General features: G+C 43.3%; 1 pseudogene across 1 annotated transcript; it reads right to left on the reverse strand.

Moving 5' to 3' along the window:
* Positions 1–20,736: 20,736 nt before the first annotated feature.
* Positions 20,737–21,997, reverse strand: LOC116536599 (annotated as a pseudogene). Its single transcript, XR_004262720.1, has one exon. The product of XR_004262720.1 is annotated as an aflatoxin B1 aldehyde reductase member 2 pseudogene (transcript).
* Positions 21,998–23,630: the final 1,633 nt, after the last annotated feature.

The following is a 23,630-nucleotide window of genomic DNA, read 5'->3' on the forward strand; positions in this document are numbered from 1 at the left end:
AAATAGCAAGAGAACTAGAATTAGAAGTGGAGCCTGAAGATATGATTGAATTGCTGCAATCTCATGATAAAACTTGAACAGATGAGTATTGCTTCTTATAGATGAGCAAAGAAAGTAGATTTTTGAGGTGGAATTTTACTCCTGGTGAGGATGCTGTGAACATTGTTGAAATGACAACAAGGGATGTAGAATAGGACATAAACTTAGTTGATAAAGCAGTGGCAGGGTTTGAGAGGACTGACTCCAATTTTGAAAGAAGTTTCACTGTGAGTAAAGTGCTATCAAAAAGCATTGCATGCTATAAAGAAATCTTTTGGGCCAGTCATGGTGGTTCATGCCTGTAATTTTGGCACTTTGGGAGGCTGAGACAGGTGGATTGCCTGAGCTCGGGAATTCGAGACCAGCCTGGGCAACACAGTGAAACCCCATCTCTACTAAAATACAAAAAATCAGCCAGGCGTGATGGCAGGTGCCTGTAATCCCAACTACCCAGGGGGCTGAGGCATGAGAATTACATGAACCTGGGAGGTAGAAATTACAGAGAGCCGAGATCCTGCCACTGTACTCCAGACTGTGAAACTCTGTCTTTAAAAAAAAAAAAAAAAAGTGAAACTCTGTCTCAAAAAAAAGAAAAGAAAATAAAGCTTTTGGAAAGGAAGAATCAATTGATGTGGCAAACTTCATTGTTGTCTTATTTTAAGAAATTGCCCCAGCCACCCCAGCCTTCAGCAACCACCACCCTGATCAGTCAGGAACCATCAACATCAAGTCAAGACCTTCCACCAGCAAAAGGATTATGACATGCTGAAGGTCAAATGATCATTAGTATTTTCTTTTAGCAATAAAGTATCTTAAATTAAGGCATTTTTTTTAGATACAATGCTATTGCACAATTAAAACACTATAGTATAGCATAAACATGACTTTGATATTCACTGGGAAACCAAAAAATATGTGTGACTCACTTTATTACAATATTCACTTTGTTACAGTTGTCTGGAACCCAATCCACAGCATCTTCAAGTTATGCCTATATTTCCCCTTTCATTACCAGTAACAAAATTTTAACTCTTCAATTTCACATTTTCCTGTCTTCCTCTTCTATTTCAATCTCTGCTGTTGGTTGCCACTTTCTTTGCTAAGTTTCCTTCCCTTTCTCAATATCAAATCCTAAGCTTTATTCCCTTTTCTGTATCTTTAATTTCAGGTATTTTATGTGGTTTCTAGCAAAACTTTTAAGTGACTGAAGATTTATAACTCTGAGCCAGTTAGAATCTGTTAGATTTACGTGATTTTTCCAAGGAGTTCAAAGTAATTCACCTTAAAAATTAAACTTTTCCACTGTAGTTCTTCATTTATCACCTCCAAATATCTGGAGACTAGGTAGGGGTGACTTTTACCCTTCCTATCTTAAGAATGGACAGATTGAGATTCAGAGATGATAAATAACTTTTCCATCATCATTATCCTGCAGGTTCTTTGATATCCAGACCAAAGTAATGAAATGATGACCTGTGAATTCTGCATTATTACCTCCTTCATTGGCTAAAAATGACACTGAGACAGGCTGAGGGAGACTACTGTGCATTGTATGGGGGTGAATGATCTGGCAGAGGCAGAACTCTGTACTTAGGTGTCCCTAAAAGGCAGGAACCCCAGCATCTAAACAATCATCCTTTGATATCCTGTGTCTGGCTGGGCCTTTGGCATCTGGCCCAGCCCTCCCAGCAGAACCCTGTGGTAATCCTTGCCTACAAAGTATGGGGATGCAGTGGGCATTTAGCTGCCAAGAATGTTATAGACAATAGAAACAGAGAAATTTCAAGTATTCCTTCCTAGAGTAGCAAGTGACAGCTTAGGATGGGAGGGAGAATGGCCTTCTCTATAGATTACCAGATGAGTTAGTGACTATGAAAGTGGTTTCTAAGTAGTAAAAATATGAGACATGATGGTTATTGCTGTGACATTTTAAATTGCATGTGTTACCTGGTGCAATGGTGGCTCATGCCTGTAATCCCAGCACTTTGGGAGGCTGAGGTGGGCAGATCACGAGGTCAGGAGTTCGAGACCATCCTGGCGAACATGGTGAAACCCTGTCTCTACTAAAAATACACAAATTAGCTGGGCATGGTGGTGCGTGCCTGTAATCCCAGCTACTCGGGAAGCTGAGGCAGGAGAATCGCTTGAACCAGGGAGGTGGAGGTTGCAGTGAGCTGAGATTGTGCCACTGCACTCCAGACTGGCGACAGAGTGAGACTTCATCTCAATAAATAAATAAATAAATAAATAGCATGTGTTGTTTTTCCCCCGAGGTTTGTAAGGAAGACCACAGAGATCTCAAGTATTATTACAATCATGAAACCCAAATTCACCTTAGTTTACTTCCGATTAGGATATTTTTTATGTCATTGGGTTTCCCTCAGCGTCTGCCTATGCCTGATAAATCACATTTTCCTTTTTTTTTTTTGAAGATGCAATCTCACTCCAGCCCCCAGGCTGGAGTGCAGTGGTGCGATCTTGGCTCACTGCAACCTCTGCCTCCTGGGTTCGAGTGATTCTTCTGCCTCAGCCTGCTGAGGAGCTGGGATTACAGGTGCCCACCACCACATCTAGGTAGTTTTTATATGTTTAGTAGAGACAGGGTTTCATCATATTTGCCAGGCTAGTCTCGAACTCCTGACCTCAAGTGATCCACCCACCTCGGCTTCCCAAAGTGCTGGGAGTACAGACATGAGCCACCACACCCGGCCAAAACCACATTTTCAATTTCCTCAATGCTTACAGTTCTGTAAGGCACAATGCAGAGATGCTCCTCTGTGGAGGTTAGAGCAAATTCCCCAGGCTAGTGTTACCCCTGCTTTGTCAGCAGTTATTTCATTTTCTGAAAGAAGAATCTGGTGTGGCTTCATCTTTATTCCTAATTATTCCTCCCAATTTTCTGTCGCTCAAAGCCTTTGGCGCTCTAGGGAGTTGAGTGGGGGACAGGGGGCTTGAGGCATGGCCTGATCCCAGGCTGATATTCCATAGCACAGCATTTATCCTGTGCCTCTGGCACCCTCTGCTCTCTGAAAATCTGCTCCAAATCTGGATGGAAGAAACAGTTGCAAACTCCCTCAAACACGCAGAGGTAGCCTTACAGCCTTAAAGGTCTGTTATTCTCCAGACCTTTTCTATTGCCTTGTTTATAACATAGCTCTAAAGAATCCTGTAATCTGGTTGCCTAGCTGCACAGATTAGAAGAAACAGGAAGATATATTGCAGTGGGGGAGGGAGGGAAGAAGCTCAAACTGACAAAGGAAGTGCCTGCTGAAGGCCTGAAATCCTGAGAGGAGACAGGAAAACAAAATACCATAACATAATGAAGGATGTGATTGAGATTACCCTGAGTAAGCTGGAAAAAGGAATCACTGGGCTGAGAAATCTGGCGAACATGTAATATAAACATGTATATTTCACATGTCATGAAAATACTGTTTAAAATTTTTGGCATTTAAGGGGTAAGGTTCCCTTATCTGTACAAATCCAATTATTTCTAAGCTTGCTATAACTCACCTAAACCAGAATTATGAGTATTTCCTATAGTGACAATATAATGTTTTTGTTTTTTTTTTTGACACAGAGTTTTGCTTTTTTCACCCAGGCTGAAGTGCAGTGGCATGATCTCGACTTACCGCAACCTCCACCTCCCGTGTTCAAGCAATTCTCCTGCCTCAGCCTCCAGAGTAGCTGGGATTACACACCACCACGCCTGGCTAATTTTGTATTTTTTAGTAGAGACGGAGTTTCTCCATGTTGGTCAGGCTGGTCTTGAACTCCCCACCTCAGGTGATCTGCCCACCTCCTCCTCCCAAAGTGCTGGGATTACAGACATGAGCCACCGTGCCCAGCCTATAATGCTTTTTTTATAGTAAGGATTTTCTGTGAGAGTGATTCAGGCATTGCATAAGAATGTGATTGGAATGCTGAATTCATTCATACTCTGATTTGATACTTATATAGAAGTGTTGGCCAGGTGTGGTGGCTCACACCTATAATCCTAGCTCTTTGGGAGGCTGAGATGGGTGGATTGCCTGAGCTCAGAAGTTCAAGACCAGCCTAGGCAACATGATGAAATCCTGTCTATACTAAAATACAAAAAATTAGCTGGGTGTGGTGGTGCATAGCTGTAGTCCCAGCTATTCAGGAGGCTGAGGCACAAGAATCACTTGAGCTTGAGAGGCAGAGAGGTTGCAGTGAGCTGAGATTGTGCCACTACACTCCAGCCTGGGTGACACAGCAAAACTGTACATCAAAAAAAAAAAAAAAAAAGAAAAGAAAAAGTGTCACATTTCAGACTTCATTCAAGGCTCTCTCAACCACACATAGGCTTTTCCTTACATTTCTTTCATTGCCCCAGGAGTTGCTTTTGATCCTGCATGGAAGCCTGAGCTGTGGGGGAATGCATCTCAGGACTGGAGGTTCCAAACAGGAAGTGACTTCAGTCTTCAGGGAAGTCACTGCCCGGTTGTTGCCTGGATTCATGTTCAGTGTACCGATCAACTAACCAGCCCAATGCATTTGTCGCTGCCTCTGAGTCAAGCCTGGGCAGGGCACAGAGGCTGGTGTATAGATTCCACTCCTGTGGTCTGTCCCGTTTGCAAGCCTGCAGGCTTTCTGACCGGCTGCTGTGAACTGGCAGGCACTGGGCGGGAGGTGACGCTGGTTGCACCAGAGGTTTCTGCTGCTGTTATATGTTTCTGCAATTACCTCCCTTCTTTTGTTTGCAGATTCATAGTTTGGCCACACATCTTTGCCAGCAGGAAGGTCTGTTTTATTCACTCCTCACTGACCGCCCCCCTTTGAGGATGATTGTTATGGCTATAGAACTGTGAAATAGGGCACTAGAATGTGGCAGAGCACTGGACTTAGAATTAGGAAACCTGGTCCTGATTCTAACCAGGTTCTGGTCCTGAGTCAGCTGTGGATTGCTATGTGATCTTAAACAAATCTCTTCCTCATCTGCCGGAGGGGGAAGGAGACGATGGTTGTACTAGTCAGTCCCTGAGATCTAAACATTAAATCTTCCATTTTCTTTCTTGTTCAGACAGACAGAAATGTTTTGGTTTATTTCCTAGAGCGTCTTCTCTTTTTCTCTTTATCCACATCTCCTTTCATGAACTGGAACCTCTCTTTTGGTGAAGGACTTATTCATCTATTTCACTTTAAAGCTGCCCTGAGAATTTGGGAAGATTATATAGAGGTGCCTAGGTTCTAGGAGTTTTTATTTTGGAACTGATGTAGGGAATTCAAGATTAATAGAGTTATTGTAGTCCCATCTGGAATTTTAATCACTGAATCACAGGGAGAGCAGCCAAGCTAACCATACATGATGCAGTTAGATTTGGAACTAGACATCTCTGCCTCAGTTCTCTCCTGCAAGTGACTGGGGTGGGAGCAGAAGGAATATGCTATCCCATCACCTCCCATCATTAGCACTGCCCAGAAAAAGCAGGGGAGAGACTGAAAAGGGTGTGGTAGCAAACTTGGACAAGGATACCAGACAAGTGGCAGACTTTATGAAATGCCCACTGTTTGGCAAATGAGCCAGACATTGTTGAACAGGGAGACCAAGGACAACTTTCTACAAACAAACCCTGCCTGTTCTTGCTTTTGGGCCTATATCAAGTTTTCTCCAGTTGGCATGCCCTCCTTCTCCTCCTAGCTTATTCAAAGTTCGACCCATCCAGCAAACTCCACCTCTTCTATTTAAGTTCAGCAAACCTTTATTGAGGGCCACCCAATGACCCAGCCGTCTTTTAAGGATACAAAGAGGAATAAAAACTTAGTGCCTGGCCTCTGGCTGACAGTACTATATTGTCCTGCTTGGGTCACTGTTGTTTCATGTATGTTTCTTTTTCCTCTGCAGCTGAACTGTAAGCTCTGGAGGGCAAATTGTGTTTTGAGGGGTCCCACAACCACCCCAAGTTGGGTGATTTACTAGAAAGACTCATAAGACTCAATAGCAGGTTTTACTTATAGCTAAGGTTTATTACACCAAAGGATACAGAACAAAAGCAGCAGGAAAAATATGCATTGAGTAGGCACAGGCTTTCAAGTCTATCCAGGGCTATACAAGAGCACTTAGGCAGTTAACAGCAAACTACAGGGACACCTGTGAAATGTCTCTGTCTAGGAAAGCCAACCCAAATCTCAGAGTCTCTGAGGTTTTGTGAAATGACACTCAGGATCCCAACATCAAAACCAGGTACATCATGCATCTTGTCAAAACAATCCAGAGAAGTCCTGACAAGCAGATACAGATACCGCGTTGCTCTGGATGTATAAAATGACATAAAGACATCATCAGTTGGTGACATAAAGAACATCTGAGGGCTGTATTCCCAGAGGTAGGCCTAGGGGAAATCATAATTCTAGGCTCCCCTGAAGATGTGCAAGGACTGATCAATTAGAGCTTCTGTGTTAACCCTTTCTTCTGCGCTGTGTCTTATACATTTCATATATCCTCTCAGAGTGCTTAGCACAGACAGGTCTTCTTCTGTAAGCCCAAGACTCATATATTTCACTGTCTCTTCTCATGTTCAGTCCCATAGACATCAACATCTCAACATGTGCAAATACGAACTAGATTCCCCCTTTACCCCACTCTTCCCCATCTTAGTAACTGTCAACATCATTCACTCTGTTGCACAAGCCCCCAAATCTTTGTGTTTTCATTGAGTCTCCTCTCCCCCTTACCTCCCACAACCAATCAGGAATTTCTTTTGATTCTAACTTTGAAACATATTCCCAAATGTGATCTCTCATTCTCTCAACCACCCTAGTGTAAACCATTATCATCTTCCATCTGGACCACTTGCCTCCTAAATGTTTCGATTTGTCTCCTCCATAACCTGTTCTCCACTCACCATCAAGAATGATCCTTCAAAATGTACATCAGACTATGTCACTTCCAGCTATTCACAACTTCCAATTGCTTGTTAGTATGCTTGGAATAAAACGGAAACATTTTACTCTCCCACTCACTCATTGTGCTCTAGCCTAAGACCTAGTGAATGTGTGTGTTTCTTCCTCACATGACATTCCTTCTTCCAGGACTGTTCTTCCTCTAGCGCTTTAAATGCCTGGACCCTTTGCCTTTCAGTGTCACCTTCACTATCAGCCCCTCATGGAGACTTTCTCTGATCACCCTAGCTAAGGTAGCCCTGCTCCTCTCCTCACCTGAAATCATGATTGTTTATTTGTTTATGTATTTGTTGTCACTCTACACTGACTAGACTATAAACTCACAAGAGAAGACCTGTCTCTCATTCATAATGATATCTTTGGCACCTAGCACTAAGCCAAATTTAGAGTAGGCTTCCAATAAATATTTGTTAATGAATATAATTGTTTGTTTATTTATTTATTTGAGACACAGTCTCACTCTGTCACCCAGGCTGGAATGCAATGGTGCAATCTCAGCTCACTGCAACCTCTGCCTCCGGGTTCAAGTGATTCTCCTGCCTCATCCTCATGAGTAGCTGGGACTACAGGTGCCCGCCACCACATCCAACTAATTTTTGTATTTTTAGTAGAGACGGTGTTTCACCATGTTGGCCAGGATGATCTTGATCTCTTGACCTTGTGATCCTCCCACCTCGGCCTCCCAAAGTGCTGGGATTACAGGCGTGAGCCACTGCACCCGGCTGAATATAATAGTTTATTAATAAATGTATTTGATTACTTGAAAGTGATAAACTGGCCTCTGCCCTTAAAAGGTTTATGTTCTACTGAAGAGTTGAATAGGAAAGAAACCCAAAATAGATAGAAAACTTTTCTGTACTGTCTGGGATCCAACATAGGACATGTCAGCATTCTGGACAGCAGAAACCAACAAGCAACAGAGGGACCACATCAAACAGCTGGAATTTATCCAGCTCAGCATTCTCTCTGGCAAGGGTTTCTGGGGGCTGTTTGAAGAGAGATACCAGAAGCTTGGAAATTCCAAAGGGAAAGCAAGGATAGTGGAGAGGCAATGTCTTCTCTAGGGTGCTGGCCGTGGAGTTTTTGCCAGCAAAGCACCCAGAGTATGGCTGCACCTTGTTTCTGGCCTCTTCAGGGCCTCACTTTATGGGTCTCTAGAGATCCTGTGGGATGTTTTGTTTAATACATTTCCTTTCTGCTCAAACTAGTCAGAGTGGATTTTGCAGTTTGCAATTCAGAACTTAGACCTATCTAATAGGTTGGAAAACAAGGTTGAACTTCAGAAAGCCTTTAACTGACACCTAAGTTTGATAGAAAGTGTTAAAATTAGACTGACGTTGGAGGCATTACTTCAAAACTGAAGCAAAACATAACCATATCAAAATGACATGCTACGTTTGAGACAAAGCAATTTATTTAGTCACATGCCTGGGAAAAATTGTATGTGTTTTCATGTGCCTGTAAAGCACTATTTTCAAAAATGGCATTTTTAAGCATTTGCTTCTTTAAGTTGATTGCTGTTATAGTCTGGTGTAATTTTTATTACAAGTATATCAGCAACTAAATGAAAAACACTTAAAATATTTTTAAACGGCAAAACTAAACTATTACATTTAAGGTTGCAACCTGAGCGATAAAACTATAATAAAAGCAAGGAAGAGAGGAAGAGATTTCCATAAAAGTCAGCGTAGGCGAGGTGCGGTGGCTCACACCTGTAATCCCAGCACTTTGGGAGGCCGAGGCAGATGGATCATGAGGTCAGGAGATCAAAACCATCCTGGCCAACATGGTGAAACCCCGTGTCTACTAAAATACAACAAATCAGCTGGGTGTGGTGGTGCGTGCATATAGTCCCAGCTAGGGGAATCGCTTGAACCGGGAGGCGGAGGTTGCAGTGAGCCGAGATTGCGCTACTGCACTCCAGCCTGGCGACAGAGTAAGACTCTGTCTCAAAAAATAAAAAAGTCAGCATAGTGGTTAATTTTAGGATTGGGATGGGACATGTGCCAGGCTTCTAAGGTAGCTGGCAAAGTTCTATTTCTTGATCTAGAAGTAAATATCTAAAAGTGTGGTTACTTTATAATACTCTATTAAGATATGCAGTTTTCTATTATTATATTTTGCAATTAAAATGGTTAAAAATATGTATATCAACTACTCAAATGTGAATTATTTTTATGGACATGTCTCTGGTATGTTTTCATTTCAGGACCCCTGAGGACTTTGGTATGGATTTTTGTCTGTGGGAACTTGTGAGTTACTGTATGAACTTAACAGAGAATTAACTTAAAATGTTTATTGTCCCTTATGGCGGGGCATAGTGGCTCATGCCTGTAGTCCCAGCACTTTGGGAGGCTGAGGCGGGCCAATCACCTGAGGCCAGGAGTTGGAGATCAGCCTGGCCAACATGGTGAAACCCTGTCTCTACTAAAAATACAAAAATTAGCCAGGTGTGGTGGCCTACGCCTGTAATCCCAACTACTTGGGAGGCTGAGGTGGGAGAAACCTTCAAAATCCAGGAGGTGGAGGTTGCAGTGAGCCAAGATCACACCACTGTACTCCAACCTGGGTGACAGAGTGAGACTCCATCTCAGAAAAAAAAAAAAAAAAAAAAAAGTTTATTATCCCTTATAATCAAAATTATGGAAATGAAAACAAGATACCATTATTCCCCACGAAATTGTCAAAGATGTTTTAAAAAGTGTTATTCATTGTTGATGAAAGTATGGAGAGATGGATACTTACATGCCCTGCTGGCAGAAATTAAAATTACTACAATCTTTTTTTTTTTTTTTTTTCTTAAGACAGAGTCTTGTCCTATCACCCAGGCTGGAGTGCAGTGGTGCAATCTCAGATCACTACAACACTGCAACCTCTGCCTCCCAGGTTCAAGCAATTCTCCTCCCTCAGCCTCCCAAGTAGCTGGGATTACAGATGTCCACCACCACTCCTGACTAATTTTTGTTTTTTTTTTTTTGTTTGTTTTTGGTTTTTTTTTGTTGTTTTCGTTTTAATAGAGGTGGGGTTTCACCATGTTGGGCAGACTGGTCTTGAACTCCTGACCTCAGGTGATTCATCTGCCTCAGCCTCCCAAAGTGCTGGGATTACAGGCATGAGCCACAGCACCTGGCCAACTACAACCTTTCTATAAAGCCATTTTGAAGTCTGTAACAACGGCCTAAAAATGCTCATTTTTAGGAAACTTTTACCCAGTAAACTCAATCCTAGGACATTTATGTTAAGGAAATAATCAGAGGTATACAGGAACTTATAGGTACAGGGATGTTGCTTGCAGTAGTTTTGTAATAATGAAATTTTGGAAACAACATAAATGTTTAACACTAGGAAAATGGTATAGTCACAATACAAAATATTATGCAGCCATCAATATGAGTAGTTTTCAATATATGCACATAGAATGTGATAGTGATGGTGATGGCTAATATTTATTGATCACTCATTTTCTAGGGACTATTAAACCTCTACATGAATTCTCTCATCCTTGAGATAACACTGTGAGGTGAGTACTATGATTATTCTCATTTTGTAAATAACAAAACTGAGGCTCAGAAAATTTAAGTAACTTGCCCATGGTAAGTAAGCAATAGAGTCAAGGCTGAATACTCCAAATTTATGTAAAGGCTGTGAACCCTAAAAATCTTTAAGTGATGGAATTATAGTGATTTTTGTTTTCTGCTATTTATTTTATTTATTTAGAGACAGAATTGCTCTGTCGCCCAGGCTGAAGCGTAGTGGCACAATCTTGGCTCACTGCAACCTCTGCCTCCCGGGTTCAAGCAATCCTCCCACCTCAACCTGCTGAGTAGCGGGTACTACAGGTGTGTGCCACCATACCTGGCTAATTTTTGTGTTTTTACTAGAGACGGGGTTTTGCCATGTTGGCCAGGCTGGTCTTGCACTCCTGACCTCAAGTGATCCGCCTGCCTCAGCTCCCGAAATGCTGGTATTACAGGCATGAGCCACTGTGCCTGGCTTCTACTTTATATTTCCCTTGATGCTTGCAATTTTTTTATTTTTTAATTGGTAAATGATAATTCTACATATTTATGGGATACAGTGTGATGTTTTGATGCATGTATACATTATGTAATGATCAAATTATGGTAATTAGCATACTCATCACCTCAAACATGTATAATTTTTGGGAGGTGAGAGAGAAGATTTAGAATCTTCTAGTTATTTTGAAAATCTTAATTTTATAAAATAAACACTTACTACTTTTGTAATCAGAAAAAAAAAAATAGTAGCTCCTCCTAGATATTCTTGCCACACAGAGATGCACTGACTTCTGGAGAAAGTGTCCTGGGATAAGGGTAGGCCCAAGGGTCTTGAGGCAGGAAGTACAAAATAGTTTTCTCTCTGTTTTTTTTTTTCTGTTTTTTGTTTTGTTTTGTTTTGTTTTTGAGATGGAGTCTCGCTCTGTCGCCCAGGCTGGAGTGTAGTGGCGTGATCTCGGCTTACTGCAACCTCTGCCTCCTGGGTTCAAATGATTCTCCTGCTTCACCCTTCTGAGTAGCTGGGATTACAGGCATGTGCCACCATGCCAGGCTAATTTTTTGTATTTTTAGTAGAGACAGGGTTTCACTGTGTTAGCCAGGATGGTCTCTATCTCCTTACCTCATGATCCGCCCACCTGGGCCTCCCAAAGTACTGATATTACAGGCACGAGCCACCACACCCAGCTTGTTTTTTTTAATTTTGTATTTTTCTGAGATAGAGTCTTGCTCTGTCACCCAGGTTGGAGTGCAGTGGTGTGATCTTGGCTCACTGCAACCTCTACCTCCCAGGTTCAAGTGATCCTCCCACTTCAGACTCCCAGGTAGCTGGGATTACAGGTGCCCACCACCATACCTGGCTAATTTTTTATTTTTAGTAGAGATGAGATTTTGCCATGTTGCCCAGGCTGGTCTCGAACTCCAGGACCTCAGGTGATCTGCCCACCTTGGCCTCCCAAACTGCTGCGATTACAGCAGTGAGCCACTGTGCCCGGCACAAAATAGTTTCCTTGTGCTCAGTTTCCCCTGCTCTGTGAATAGTCCAGTTTTTTTCTAAGAACATTAACCTCCCAACTACATGCTAGAAAAGTGGCTGCCTCGGTTTGGACCCTTGCTTTGGAGCAAGGAGAATCTTGCTGAGGAAGGGAATGGCATGTGGGGCAGTGACAAAGGGTAGGAATTACCTGCTTTCTGAATCTCCTACTTTAAGCTCTGCATTTCACACTGCCCACCTCATAGCCGTGGGTTATGCATTAGGAGTTCTGATTTGGTGCCTCTTGTTTACTTCTCTGCCTTCAGACCCAGGGCCAGGGAGCCTCCTTTTGGCTCTGGCTGGGCAGCCACCTTGGTTAGTCCAGAAGGACTTGTGGCTCCCAGTGGGTCATCATAGCTTGGTACTGTTTCATCATGTGTCAGCTACTCCATCTTCCACCTGATCACAAGCAGTCTTTTTTCAAACTTGGATCTTTTGAGGAAAGATGAGATAAGAAAATGCAGCAGACTCCACATGAACCTTTCTCTAGGCCTGGGAAAACTTATTCAATACTCCTGCTTACTAAGAGCTAATCAGTATACAAAAGGACACTCAGGAAGTTTGCCTGAAGGTTAACTCAGAGACCTGGGAATGAAACCTAGCTCTCCTGCTTCCTAGTCCCCTCTGTGCCATCTATATTTAGCCAAGCTGCCCTGTGCCTTGTCTACCTTGTCTGAAAGCCAAAGTAGGCACACAGTTTGCTCATAAACATTCCTGTGCTTGCCAGCTCATGCCAGCCAACCATTTAGATATTGGTTTTAAAACTGTGAGCCTTCCCTTGTACCTAACTCCTAGGGCCTGCAAAGAATACACACCAAGGGATCAACAGCCTGAGTTTTTCCCAAAGCCAAGTGACCTCAGTCAAATGCCCTCAACTGAGAGGCGTGTTAATTACTCGTTCATCTTGGCACAGGGTGCAGCAAATGACTCGCTCTCAGAGCCACTGTTCCTGGTCACAGTTCTTTGAGTGTGCTGACCTACTTTCTTCCCTTCACAGGAAAAACAGAAACCAATAAATGTCTCCAGTGAGTAATCTTGGTTTCAGGAGCATTGACTCTGTGTTTCGGCCCCTGTTCTTTCCCTGCTCCATTGTCACTCTGCTATAACCACAAGAAAATGGTTCCTGACTGAACTAGAGCTCTGCTTGTTGCTTACTGTCCCCATTCTGTAGCTGGGTTTTCAGAGCAACTATGGCCCACATATCACAGGGATGGGGACAGAGCCCTCCCAACCTTTCCTTTCCCTACAACTCATTGCTTAGTAGTATGATAGACTAAAGTTGCTTCTACACAAGAATTTTGGCAATCAACAGAGTGTCTCTGGTTTTGGCCACACATGCCATGTGGTTGGTGGCATTATGGACTGAGAGGCATTCAGCTTGAGACCCCTGACTTGACTTACTCCAAAAAGAGTCAGGTGGCTCAACTCAGTTGCCTTGACAAGCAGAGTCTCTCTTTGCTAAGCGTGTACAGGTGACTCTCAAAAACCCACACTGAGATTCTCTGTGGCAAGTGGATCATTTTAGGCTGACCTTACCCTTCGCAATCTACATGCTATTGCCCACTCCCTCCAGCCATCAGCTGGAAGCAACTTGGAAAATACATGTTCATTTTAATGTCAGTCTGAGAAAAGTTAACTAGAGGAATAAATCTGCTGGGCTTCAGAGGCAAAGTGTAGATGGGTCATATAATGTATGTATTCCAGAGTGCCTTCTGGATTATCTGCCCGTTTTAATAACCTGGTATGTCTGTTCTCCATGACCATGGCTAACTGAGTATGTCTTATTTTGCTGCCCTATCCCTGGGCACTATGTCTCCTTTCTTCTTCCCTTGTCCTTGTGTGTACAACAGATTATAACCAGCTTGCCTTCTAGAATCTTGTCAAATTTCATTTATATCAAATGTGCTGGCCAGATGTGGTAGCTCATGCCTGTAATCCCAGCACTTTGGGAGGCTGAGGTAAGAGGATCACTTGAGCCCAGGAATTAGAGACCAGCCTGGGCAGCATAGTGAGACCTCGTCTCTACAAAAAATAAAATTTAAAAATAGCCAGGTATGATGGCACAGCCTGTAGTCCCAGCTACTTGGGAGGCTCAGGTGGGAGGACTGCTTGAACCTGGGAGGTTCAGGCTGCAGTGAGCTGTGATCATGCCACTGCACAATAGCCTGGGCAACAAAGCAAGACCCTTTCTCAACAAACCAGAAGTGCTAATATGGTCTCTTAAAAAGGTTCCAAGTCCTTCTCACCAGCTCCAAAGTCATATTGGAAGTCTTGGCAACATGGCAAAACTTGTCTCTACAAAAAATACAAAAAAACAGCCGGGCATGGTGGTGCACACCTATAGTCCCAGCTACCTGGGAGTCTAAGGTGGGAAGATCGCTTGAGCCTAGGAGGGAGAGAAGTTGCAGTGAGCCAAGATTCTGCCACTGAACTTAAGCCTGAGTGACAGAATGAGACCCTGTCTCAAAAAAAAAAAAAAAAAAAATCAATCACTATACATTAGGAAGCAATGATTTTGGTTTTTTGGTTTTCTTTCTTTCTTTCTTTTTTTTTTGACAGAGTCTCACTCTGTCACCAGGCTGGAGTGCAGTGGCATGATCTCAGCCACTGCAACCTCTGCCTCCCAGGTTCAAGTGATTCTCCTGCCTCAGCCTCCTGAGTAGCTGAGACTACAGGCACCCAACACCACACCTGGCTAATTGTTTGTATTTTAGTAGAGACGGGGTTTCACCATGTTGGCCAGGATGGTCTTCATCTCCTGACCTAGCGATCCACCCACCTCAGCCTCCCAAAGTTCTGGGATTACAGGTGTGAGCCACCATGCCCCGCCTTTTTTTTTTTTTTTTTCTTAAAGCAAGTTGCAGAAAGATATATACTGGATGCTACTATTTTTTCCCAACTTGGATAGAAATTAACACACAAACGAGTATCTTTTGTTTGCAGATAGGTATATATGTAGCAAAACACAGACTGAAAGACTAAGCCTAATTCATGATAAGTCATTTCAACCACTTTGTATCTTTCCATCATATAAACATACCCTGATTATTTATATGTTCTCCTTTTGATGGACATTAGCTTATTTCCAGTTTTTGTATTTTACAAGCAGTGCTGCAATGTACTTCCTTTTACATGTCTCCTAGTGCATATGTGCAAAAAGTTTCCCTAGACCAATAAATACCTAGAATTAGAATTGTTGGGTCCTATAGTATGCTTACTTTCAACTTTACAAAATATTGCTAAATTATCTTCCAAAGTTGTACCAGCTGGGCACAGTGGTTCACACCTGTAATCCCAGCACTTTGGAAGGCCAAGGCAGTAGGATCACTTGAGGCTAGGAGTTTGAGACCTGCCTGGACTACATAGCAAGACCCCACCTCAAATAAATAATACAAATATAAAATATATATAAAGACAAAATGATATTGTAGTCATACTGGCCACAAGAGGCTGCACCTCAGCAACTAGCTGATCTCAGGCCAGCTGGGCCAGGGTTAGGGTGAACCCATCCTCTGAAGAGCTGGGCAGGTAGCAGGTGGTAAGACAGGACATGGCTGTAGGCAACAGCCAGGAGTCTCTACTTCTGGAGTAGCCATTCATACTTGTGGTTTTAAAGTGTCTGTTCCCCACCTCATCGTCTGGGTTAGAGGTAGAATGTGAATGAATGACAACAGGACTTCTGCATTCACAGAACTAGAGAGGGGAGGGGTAAGCTAGGATGGGGAATGAAGATGAATCACAAGCAGCAGCAGAAGTGAAGGGAACAGTAGGGAGATAGGAAGGGTGATATTGCTAGTCAAAACAGTGGGACAAAGACCCCAAAGACATTTCAGAGATCATTGAGTAGGTTGTCCCTCCCATTCCCAGTTCAGAGCAGGGCCTTGAGGGCAGAGTTTCTAGAGAAGTGCCCACCAGACCTCAGCATTTGCTGCCCAGGGCCACCTCAGGACTCTGCTCCCCATGTTTTTGTGCAGAGTTCCTTGGCTGCTCCAACTATGGCTCAAGTGAGCCCATGTGCAGCTCATGCCTCTGCTCTGGAGGGCACGAGGATAAGCCTTGGCAGCACGCACATGGTGTTGACTCTGCAGAAGTGCTGAGTGCATGAGTTATGGGGCCATGGTAGCATCTCCCTAGATTTTAAAGGATGTATCAGAGAGTCTGGGGCCCAGGCAGAGACTTGTTGCAGAGGCAGAGCCACTGCAGAGAGCCTTCACTAGGGCAATGTCTAGTGGAGCCGTGGAAACAAGAATCCTGCAGAGTCTCGACTAGGGCAGTGCCTGGTGGAACTGTGGGAGTGGAACCACCACTGGGACCCCAGAGCTGTAGAGCTACCAGCGTACAGTGCCAACCTGGGAAAGCTGCAGGCATGAGACTCTAACCTGAGACAGCTGAAACATGTGCTGAGCCCAACAAAGCCATAGGGGCAGGGCTGCCTGAGGCCTTGGGGGCCCAACCCCTGTCCTAGTGTGCCCAAGATTCAGGACGTGGAATCAAAGGTCGTTATTCTACACCTTTAAGACTTAATGTGGTTTTCTCTGTTGGGTTTTGGACTTACTTGGGACCACTTTCTTCTGACCTATTTCTCCCTCTTAGAATGGGAATGTCTATCCTATTTCTGTCCCACGGTGTTAGTCCATTCTTTCACTGCTATAAAGAAATACCAGGGACTGAGCAATTTATAGACAAAAGAGGTTAATTGGCTTATGGTTCTGCAGGCTGTACAGGAAGCATAGTGCTGGCATCTGCTCAGCTTCTGTGGAGGCCTCAGAAAACTTTCAATCGTGGCAGAAGGTGAAGGGGAAGCAGGTATGTCTTATATGGCTGGAGCAGGAGGAAGACACAGGGGAGGTACTACACACTTTTAAACAACCAGATCTCATGAGAACTCACCATCATGAGAACAGCATGGAGGGGATGTTGTTAAACCATTCATAAAGGATCCACCCCAATAGTCCAGTCACTTCCCACCAGGCCCCACCTCTAACCCTGGGGTTTACGATTCAACAGGAAATTTGGGCAGGGACACATACCCAAACCACATCACCCAGCATTGTATTTTGTAAGTAAACCACTTGTTTAATTTTAATCTGTTTCTTCACAACTGGAGGAAAATTTGCCTCAAGGTGAATTATGCCTTGAGTCCCATTCATATCTAATTCAGATGAGACTGGACTTTGGATCTTTGAGTCGACACTGGAACAATTTAAGAATTTTCAGTCATGAAGTCCTTGCTTATGCCTATGTCTTGAATGGTATTGCTAGGTTTTCTTCTAGAGTTTTTATGGTGTTAGGTCTTATGTTTAAATCTTTAATCCATCTGGAGTTAATTTTTTACAAGGTGTAAGGAAGGGGTTCAGTTTCAGCTTTCTGCACATGGCTAGCCAGTTTTCCCAACACCATTTATTAAACAGGGAATCCTTTCCCCATTGCTTGTTTTTGTCCAGTTTGTCAAAGATCAGATGGTTTTAGATGTGTGGCGTTACTTCCAAGGCCTCTGTTCTGTTGCTTTGGTCTATATCTCTGCTTTGGTACCAGTACCATGCTGTTTTGATTACTGTAGCCTTGTAGTATACTTTGAAGTCAGGTAGTGTGATGTCTCCAGCTTTGTTCTTTTTGCTTAGGATTGTCTTGGCTATGCAGGCTCTTTTTTGATTCCATATGAAGTTTAAGGTAGTTTTTTCCAGTTCTATGAAGAAGGTCAATGGTAGCTTCATGGGGATAGCATTTAATCTATAAATTACTTTGGACAGTATGGCCATTTTCCCGATATTGATTCTTCCTAACCAGGAGCATGGAATGTTTTTCCGTCTGTTTGTGTCTTCTCTTATTTCCTTGAGCAGTGGTTTGTAGTCCTCCTTGAAGAAGTCCTTCACGTCCTTTGTTAGTTGTATTCCTCCGTATTTTATTCTCTTTGTAGCAATTGTGAATGGGAGTTTACTCATGGTTTGGCTCTTTGTTTGTCTGTTATTGGTGTATAGGAATGCTTGTGATTTTTGCACATTGATTTTGTATCCTGAGACTTTGCTAATGTTGCTTATCATCTTAAGGAGATTTTGGGCTGAGACGATGGGGTCTTCTAAATATACAATCATGTCCTGCAAATAGAGACAATCTGACTTCCTCTTTTCCTAACTGAATACCTTTTATTTCTTTTTCTTGCCTGATTGCTCTGGCTAGAACTTCCAATACTATGTTGAATAGGAATGGTGAGAGAGGGCACCCTTGTCTAAAGCCAGTTTTCAAAGGGAATGCTTCCACTTTTTGCCCATTCAGTATGATATTGGCTGTGGGGTTGTCATAAATAGCTTTTATTATTTTGAGATATGTTCCATTGATACCTAATTTATTAAGAGTTTTTAGCATAAAGGGCTGTTGAATTTTGTCAAAGGCCTTCTCTGCATCTATTGAGATAATTGTGTGGTTTTTCTCTTTGGTTCTGTTTATGTGATGGATTATGTTTATAGATTTGTGTATGTTGAACCAGCCTTGCATCCCTGGGACGAAGCCTACTTGATCATGATGGATAAGCTTTTTGATGTGCAAAAGCCAAAATAGACAAATGAAATCTAATTAAACTTAAGAGCTTCTGCACAGCAAAAGAAACAATCATTAGAGCAAACAAAATGGTGCAAGCTACCCATCTGACAAAGGGCTAATATCCAGAATCTACAAAGAGCTAAAACAAATATACAAGGAAAAAACAAACAACCCCATCAAAAAGTAGGTGAAAGATATGAACACTTTTCAAACAAAGACATTTATGTGGCCAAGAAACATATGAAAAAATGCTCATCATCACTGGTCATTAGAGAAATGCAAATCAAAACCACACTGAGATACCATCTCACACCAGTTTGAATGGTGATCATTAAAACATCTGGAGACAACAGATGCTGGAGAGGATGTGGAGAAATAGGAACACTTTTATACTGTTGGTGGGAGTGTAAACTAATTCAATCATTGTGGAAGACAGTGTGGCAATTCCTCAAGGATCTAGAACCAGAAATACCATCTGACCCAGTAATCCCATTACTGGGTATATACCCAAAGGATTATAAATCGGTATATTATAAAGACACATACACACATATGTTCATTGTGGCACTGTTTACAACAGCAAAGACTTGGAACCAACCCAAATGCCCATCAAAGATAGACTAGATAAAGAAAATATGGCACATATACACCATGGAATACTATGCAGCCATAAAAAAGGATGAGTTCATGTCCTTTGCAGAGACATGGATGAATCTGGAAACCATCATTCTCAGCATACTGACACAAGAACAGAAAACCAAACACTGCATGTTCTCACTTGTAAGTGGGTGTTGAACAATAATACGTGGACACAGGGAGGGGAACATCACACACTGGGGTCTGTTTGGGGGGTGGGAGGCTTGGGGAGGGATAGCAGGACGTGAGGAGATTGGGGAGGTATAACATTAGGACAAATATCTAATGTAGGTGTCGTGGGGATGGAGGCAGTAAACCACCATGGCATGTGTATACCTATGTAACAGTCCTGCAGGATCTGCTCATGTACCCCAGAACTTAAATTTTTTTTTTAAAAAGAAAAATATACAGAAAAAGTAGAAAAAAAAAGAATTTTTGGGCCACTGCAATGGAATAAATGTATTTTTGCATTGTGAGGACATGAATTTTGGGGGCCAGAGTAGAATGCCATGGTTTGAATGTGTCCCCTAATGTTCATGTGTTGGAAACTTAATTCCCAATGGAACAGTGTTGGGAGGTGGGACATAATAATAACTGATGAGATTGGCCAGGCGTGGTGGCTTATACCTGTAATCCCAGCACTTTGGGAGGCCAAGGCAGGCGGATCATGAGGTCAGGAGTTCAAGACCAGCCTGGCCAAGGTGGCGAAACCCCGTCTCTACTAATAATACAAAAATTAGCCAGGCATGGTGGCACATGCCTGTAGTCCCAGCTACTTAGGAGGCTGAAGCAGGAGAATTGCTTGAACCCGAGAGGTGGAGGTTGCAATGAGCTGAGATCGTGCCACTTCACTCCAGCCTGGGTGACAGAGCAAGACTCCATCTCAAAAAAAAAAAAAAAGAAGTGATTAGGTCATGAGGGCTCTACCCTCATTAATAGATTAATGTCATTATCTCAGGAGTGGGTTAGTTATTGCAAGAGTCGCTATGTTATAAAAGCAAGTTTGGTTCTTCCTGTTCCCTCACTCATACACTCTCTTGTCCTTCCGCCTTCCATTATGGCATGATGCAGTGTGAAGGCCCTCATCAGATGCTGGCTCCATGTTCTTGGACTTCCCAGTTTCCAGTACCATGAGCCAAACAAATTTCTGTTTATTATGAACTACCTAGTCTGTGGTATTCTGTTAAAGCAATGTAAAACAGACTAGGACACTGCCTGTTTCAAAACCTCCAATGGCTTCCAGTTGCATTATGTATATTGTCCAAGCTCTTTCCTTTGACCTAATAAGATAGAGCAGCCCCTACCAAAATATCTGATCTATGTTGTTTGTTTGAGATGCTTCCAGCTATAATTTTTTTCTCTCTTCATGGCCTTTGCACCCTGTGTAAAATGTTCTCTCATCATCTTTCTCGTCATCCACGTCTCAGCTCTAGGGTCAGCTCCTCAGAGAGGCTTTCCCTGGTCATCCCAACTAAGTAGCCCCCTACTCTGATCAGTGTCTCATCACATCACCCTGGTTTTGTTTTTCTTTTATTTGTTTTGAAGGAGGGGGGTGGTTCACTCAAGACCTGGGCTGTGACCATGTCAAATGCCTGCTTTATTCAACAGGAAATGCCCAAGTGGGACCCATCCCCACCTTTCACAGTGTAAAGTGAACAGGGAGCAAGGCAGGAAGCTAGAAAAATAACATATGGATCCAGACGATGCAGAAGGACCCTACTAAGTCAGCTTAAGGCCAAGACTGGTCAGCATGAGAGAACAAAAGAGGTGACAGAAAAGCCTTGGGCAGCCTGAGCCACGATGGGCCTAGTGGAAGTAGTTGGGACATTCATGGGGAAACAAATCCCAGGCTTGATTAAAGGTCTCCACAACAGCTGGCTCCACGGGCCCTTCCTCTGCCACTGCCAAGTTCTACTCCAGCTGCTCCAGGCTGGATGTGCCCAGGATGACCATGTCCCTGTGGGCACCCTGCAGCTGTGAGTGGTGGTACATCCACTGGAGGGTGTCTGAGGTCATGCTGGGGGCACTGGCACCATATGCAGCCTGCATGGCCTTCTCTACCAGGGCAGTGGCCTCTAAGTGATGCTCCTTCCAGAAGCGATTCCTGTAGGTCTCAGCCCAGCTATTCACAAAGAAGCGACCCACGGGCTGTTTCCTGTCCTTGTTCTCATACTGGTACTTGCTGGTCAGCAGGCTCCCAGCCAGAGGCTTGTAGGCGTAAAACCTCAGTCCAAAGTGCCTGAGGCAGGGGAAGAGCTCCGTTTCCACCTGCCGGGTGGTGGCATTGTACAACCCTGGTACACAGTGAGCAGGATCTAGCCACTGCTCTTGCAGAGGGTACAGATCTTGACCACTTCCCAGGTGGCATAGTTGGAGAGGCCAAGCTCAACGAACTTTCTCTTCTGGTGCAGCTGGTGGCAGGCACACAGAGTCTCTTCCGTTGTGATGCCGTGGTCAGGTGCATGTAGGTAGAAGAGGTTTACTCGGAGACACTGCAGCCTCTTCAATGACATTTCCAGTTGGGACCGTATACTGTCAGGCTTTAGTGATTTTCTATCCCAAGGGTTGGCCTTGGTGACAAATTTCACTCTGCAGTCATTGCTGCCCAGTCCCAGCCCCAGGCCACCCAGGATGGCCTCAGACTGTACATGAAGGCCGTGTCTGGCTCAGTGTGGCTGCACTCCAGGAAGGTGTGCACTGCTGCGGCGCTAGCAGACATATCCATGCAGCGCCCCATCTCCATGGTGCCCAGAACCATAACGGGCCAGGGCGGGACACCCAAGGTGGCCTGCAGTGGTGGTGGACAGGACATGGCAAGCACGTGGGCCTCGGGTGGCAGGGAGCAACATGTGCAGTGGACGGCAACATGGGGCATAGTGCAAGACGTGGTGTTCAGCATGGCTGTGGTGCCTGCCCATCATCCTGTTTTATTTTCTCCCTACCACTAACATTATCTGAAATTGTCTGTCCATTTATTGTTTTGCTTATTATGATATACAATACCACTAGAATATAAATTTCATGAGATGGCAACCTTATTTGCCTTGGTCCTGCTGAATGTCTAGCAACTAGCATGGTACTTAGTAAGTGCTCAGTGGATATTTGTTGAATGAATGAGCCAGGATATGGATAGGAGTTGCTGAAACCATGAGAAATATATGATCATATGATCACCTCAAGGAGAGCCTGAAGAGTTAAATGTGGTTTGTAAAGGAACGAGCAGAGGAAAGAATGCCTACAAAGCAATTTGGAGGAACAACCAGGGTGGTAGGAGGAGAAACAGGAAAGTGTGATGTTACAGAAGGCAAGCCTACTTTTCTCCCCAGAAGCAACCAATGCTAACAGATGGGTGGGTATCCTTCCAAATCATGTTCTATATATTTACATACATTCACAAATGTTTATATTACGTGCATATGTAGTTTTGGTTTTTATATAAATGAACTCATAGTACATGTATTATTCTATCACTTGCTTTTTAAAAAAATAACAGCTTTATTGAGCTATAATTTGCACATTATACAATTCACACATTTAAAGTGTACAGTTCAGTTGTTTTTAGTATATTCATGAATGTGTGCAACCACTGCCATAGTCAATTTTTAGAACATTTTCATCACCCCAGAAAGAAACCCTGTATTCTTTAGCTATTGCCTCCTTCCTTATCCCTCAACCCTTAACAACCACTAATCTACTTTCAGTCGCTATAGATTTCCCTATTCTGGACTTTTCCTATTAATGGAAGAATATGTGATCTTTGTGACTGGCTTATTTTACTTAGCACAGTGTTTTCAAGGTTCATCTATGTTGTGGCACGACTCAGAACTTCATTCTTTTTATTGCTGAATAAAATTGCCTTTAGAGGCCAGGCATGGTGGTACATACCTGTAATCTCAGCACTTTGGGAGGCTGAGGCAGGTGGATCACTTGAGCTCAGGAGTTCAAGACCAACCTGGGCAACATGGCAAAACCCTGTCTCTATAAAATACAAAAAATTACCTGGATATAGCAGTGTGTGTCTATAGTCCCAGCTACCCAGGAGGCTGAGGTGGGAGGATTGCTTGAGCCTGAAAGGTCAAGGATGAAGTGAGCCATGATTGTGCTACTGCATTCCTGCCTGGGCAATAGGCAAAAAACAAAACAAAAAAAAACAACCCAGAACTTGCTCTTGGTATATCCATTGTGTGGATATACTACATTTTGTTTATCCATTCATCATTTGGACACTTGGGTAGTTCCTACTTTTTGGCTATTATAAATAACATGGCGATGAGTATTCATGTTCCAGTTTTTGTGTGGACAGATATTTTCATGTCTTTGGGTATGCATCTAGGAGTAGAATTGCTGAGTCATATGGTAACTCTATGTTTAACATTTTGAGGAACTCCTGGATTGTTTTTCAAAGTGGCTAATCCATTTTACTTTTCCACCAGCAGTACATGAGG

The sequence above is a fragment of the Sapajus apella genome, unplaced genomic scaffold (assembly GCF_009761245.1).
Source record: "Sapajus apella isolate SASKATOON/1434 unplaced genomic scaffold, GSC_monkey_1.0 scaffold102, whole genome shotgun sequence".
Classification (NCBI taxonomy): domain Eukaryota; kingdom Metazoa; phylum Chordata; class Mammalia; order Primates; family Cebidae; genus Sapajus; species Sapajus apella.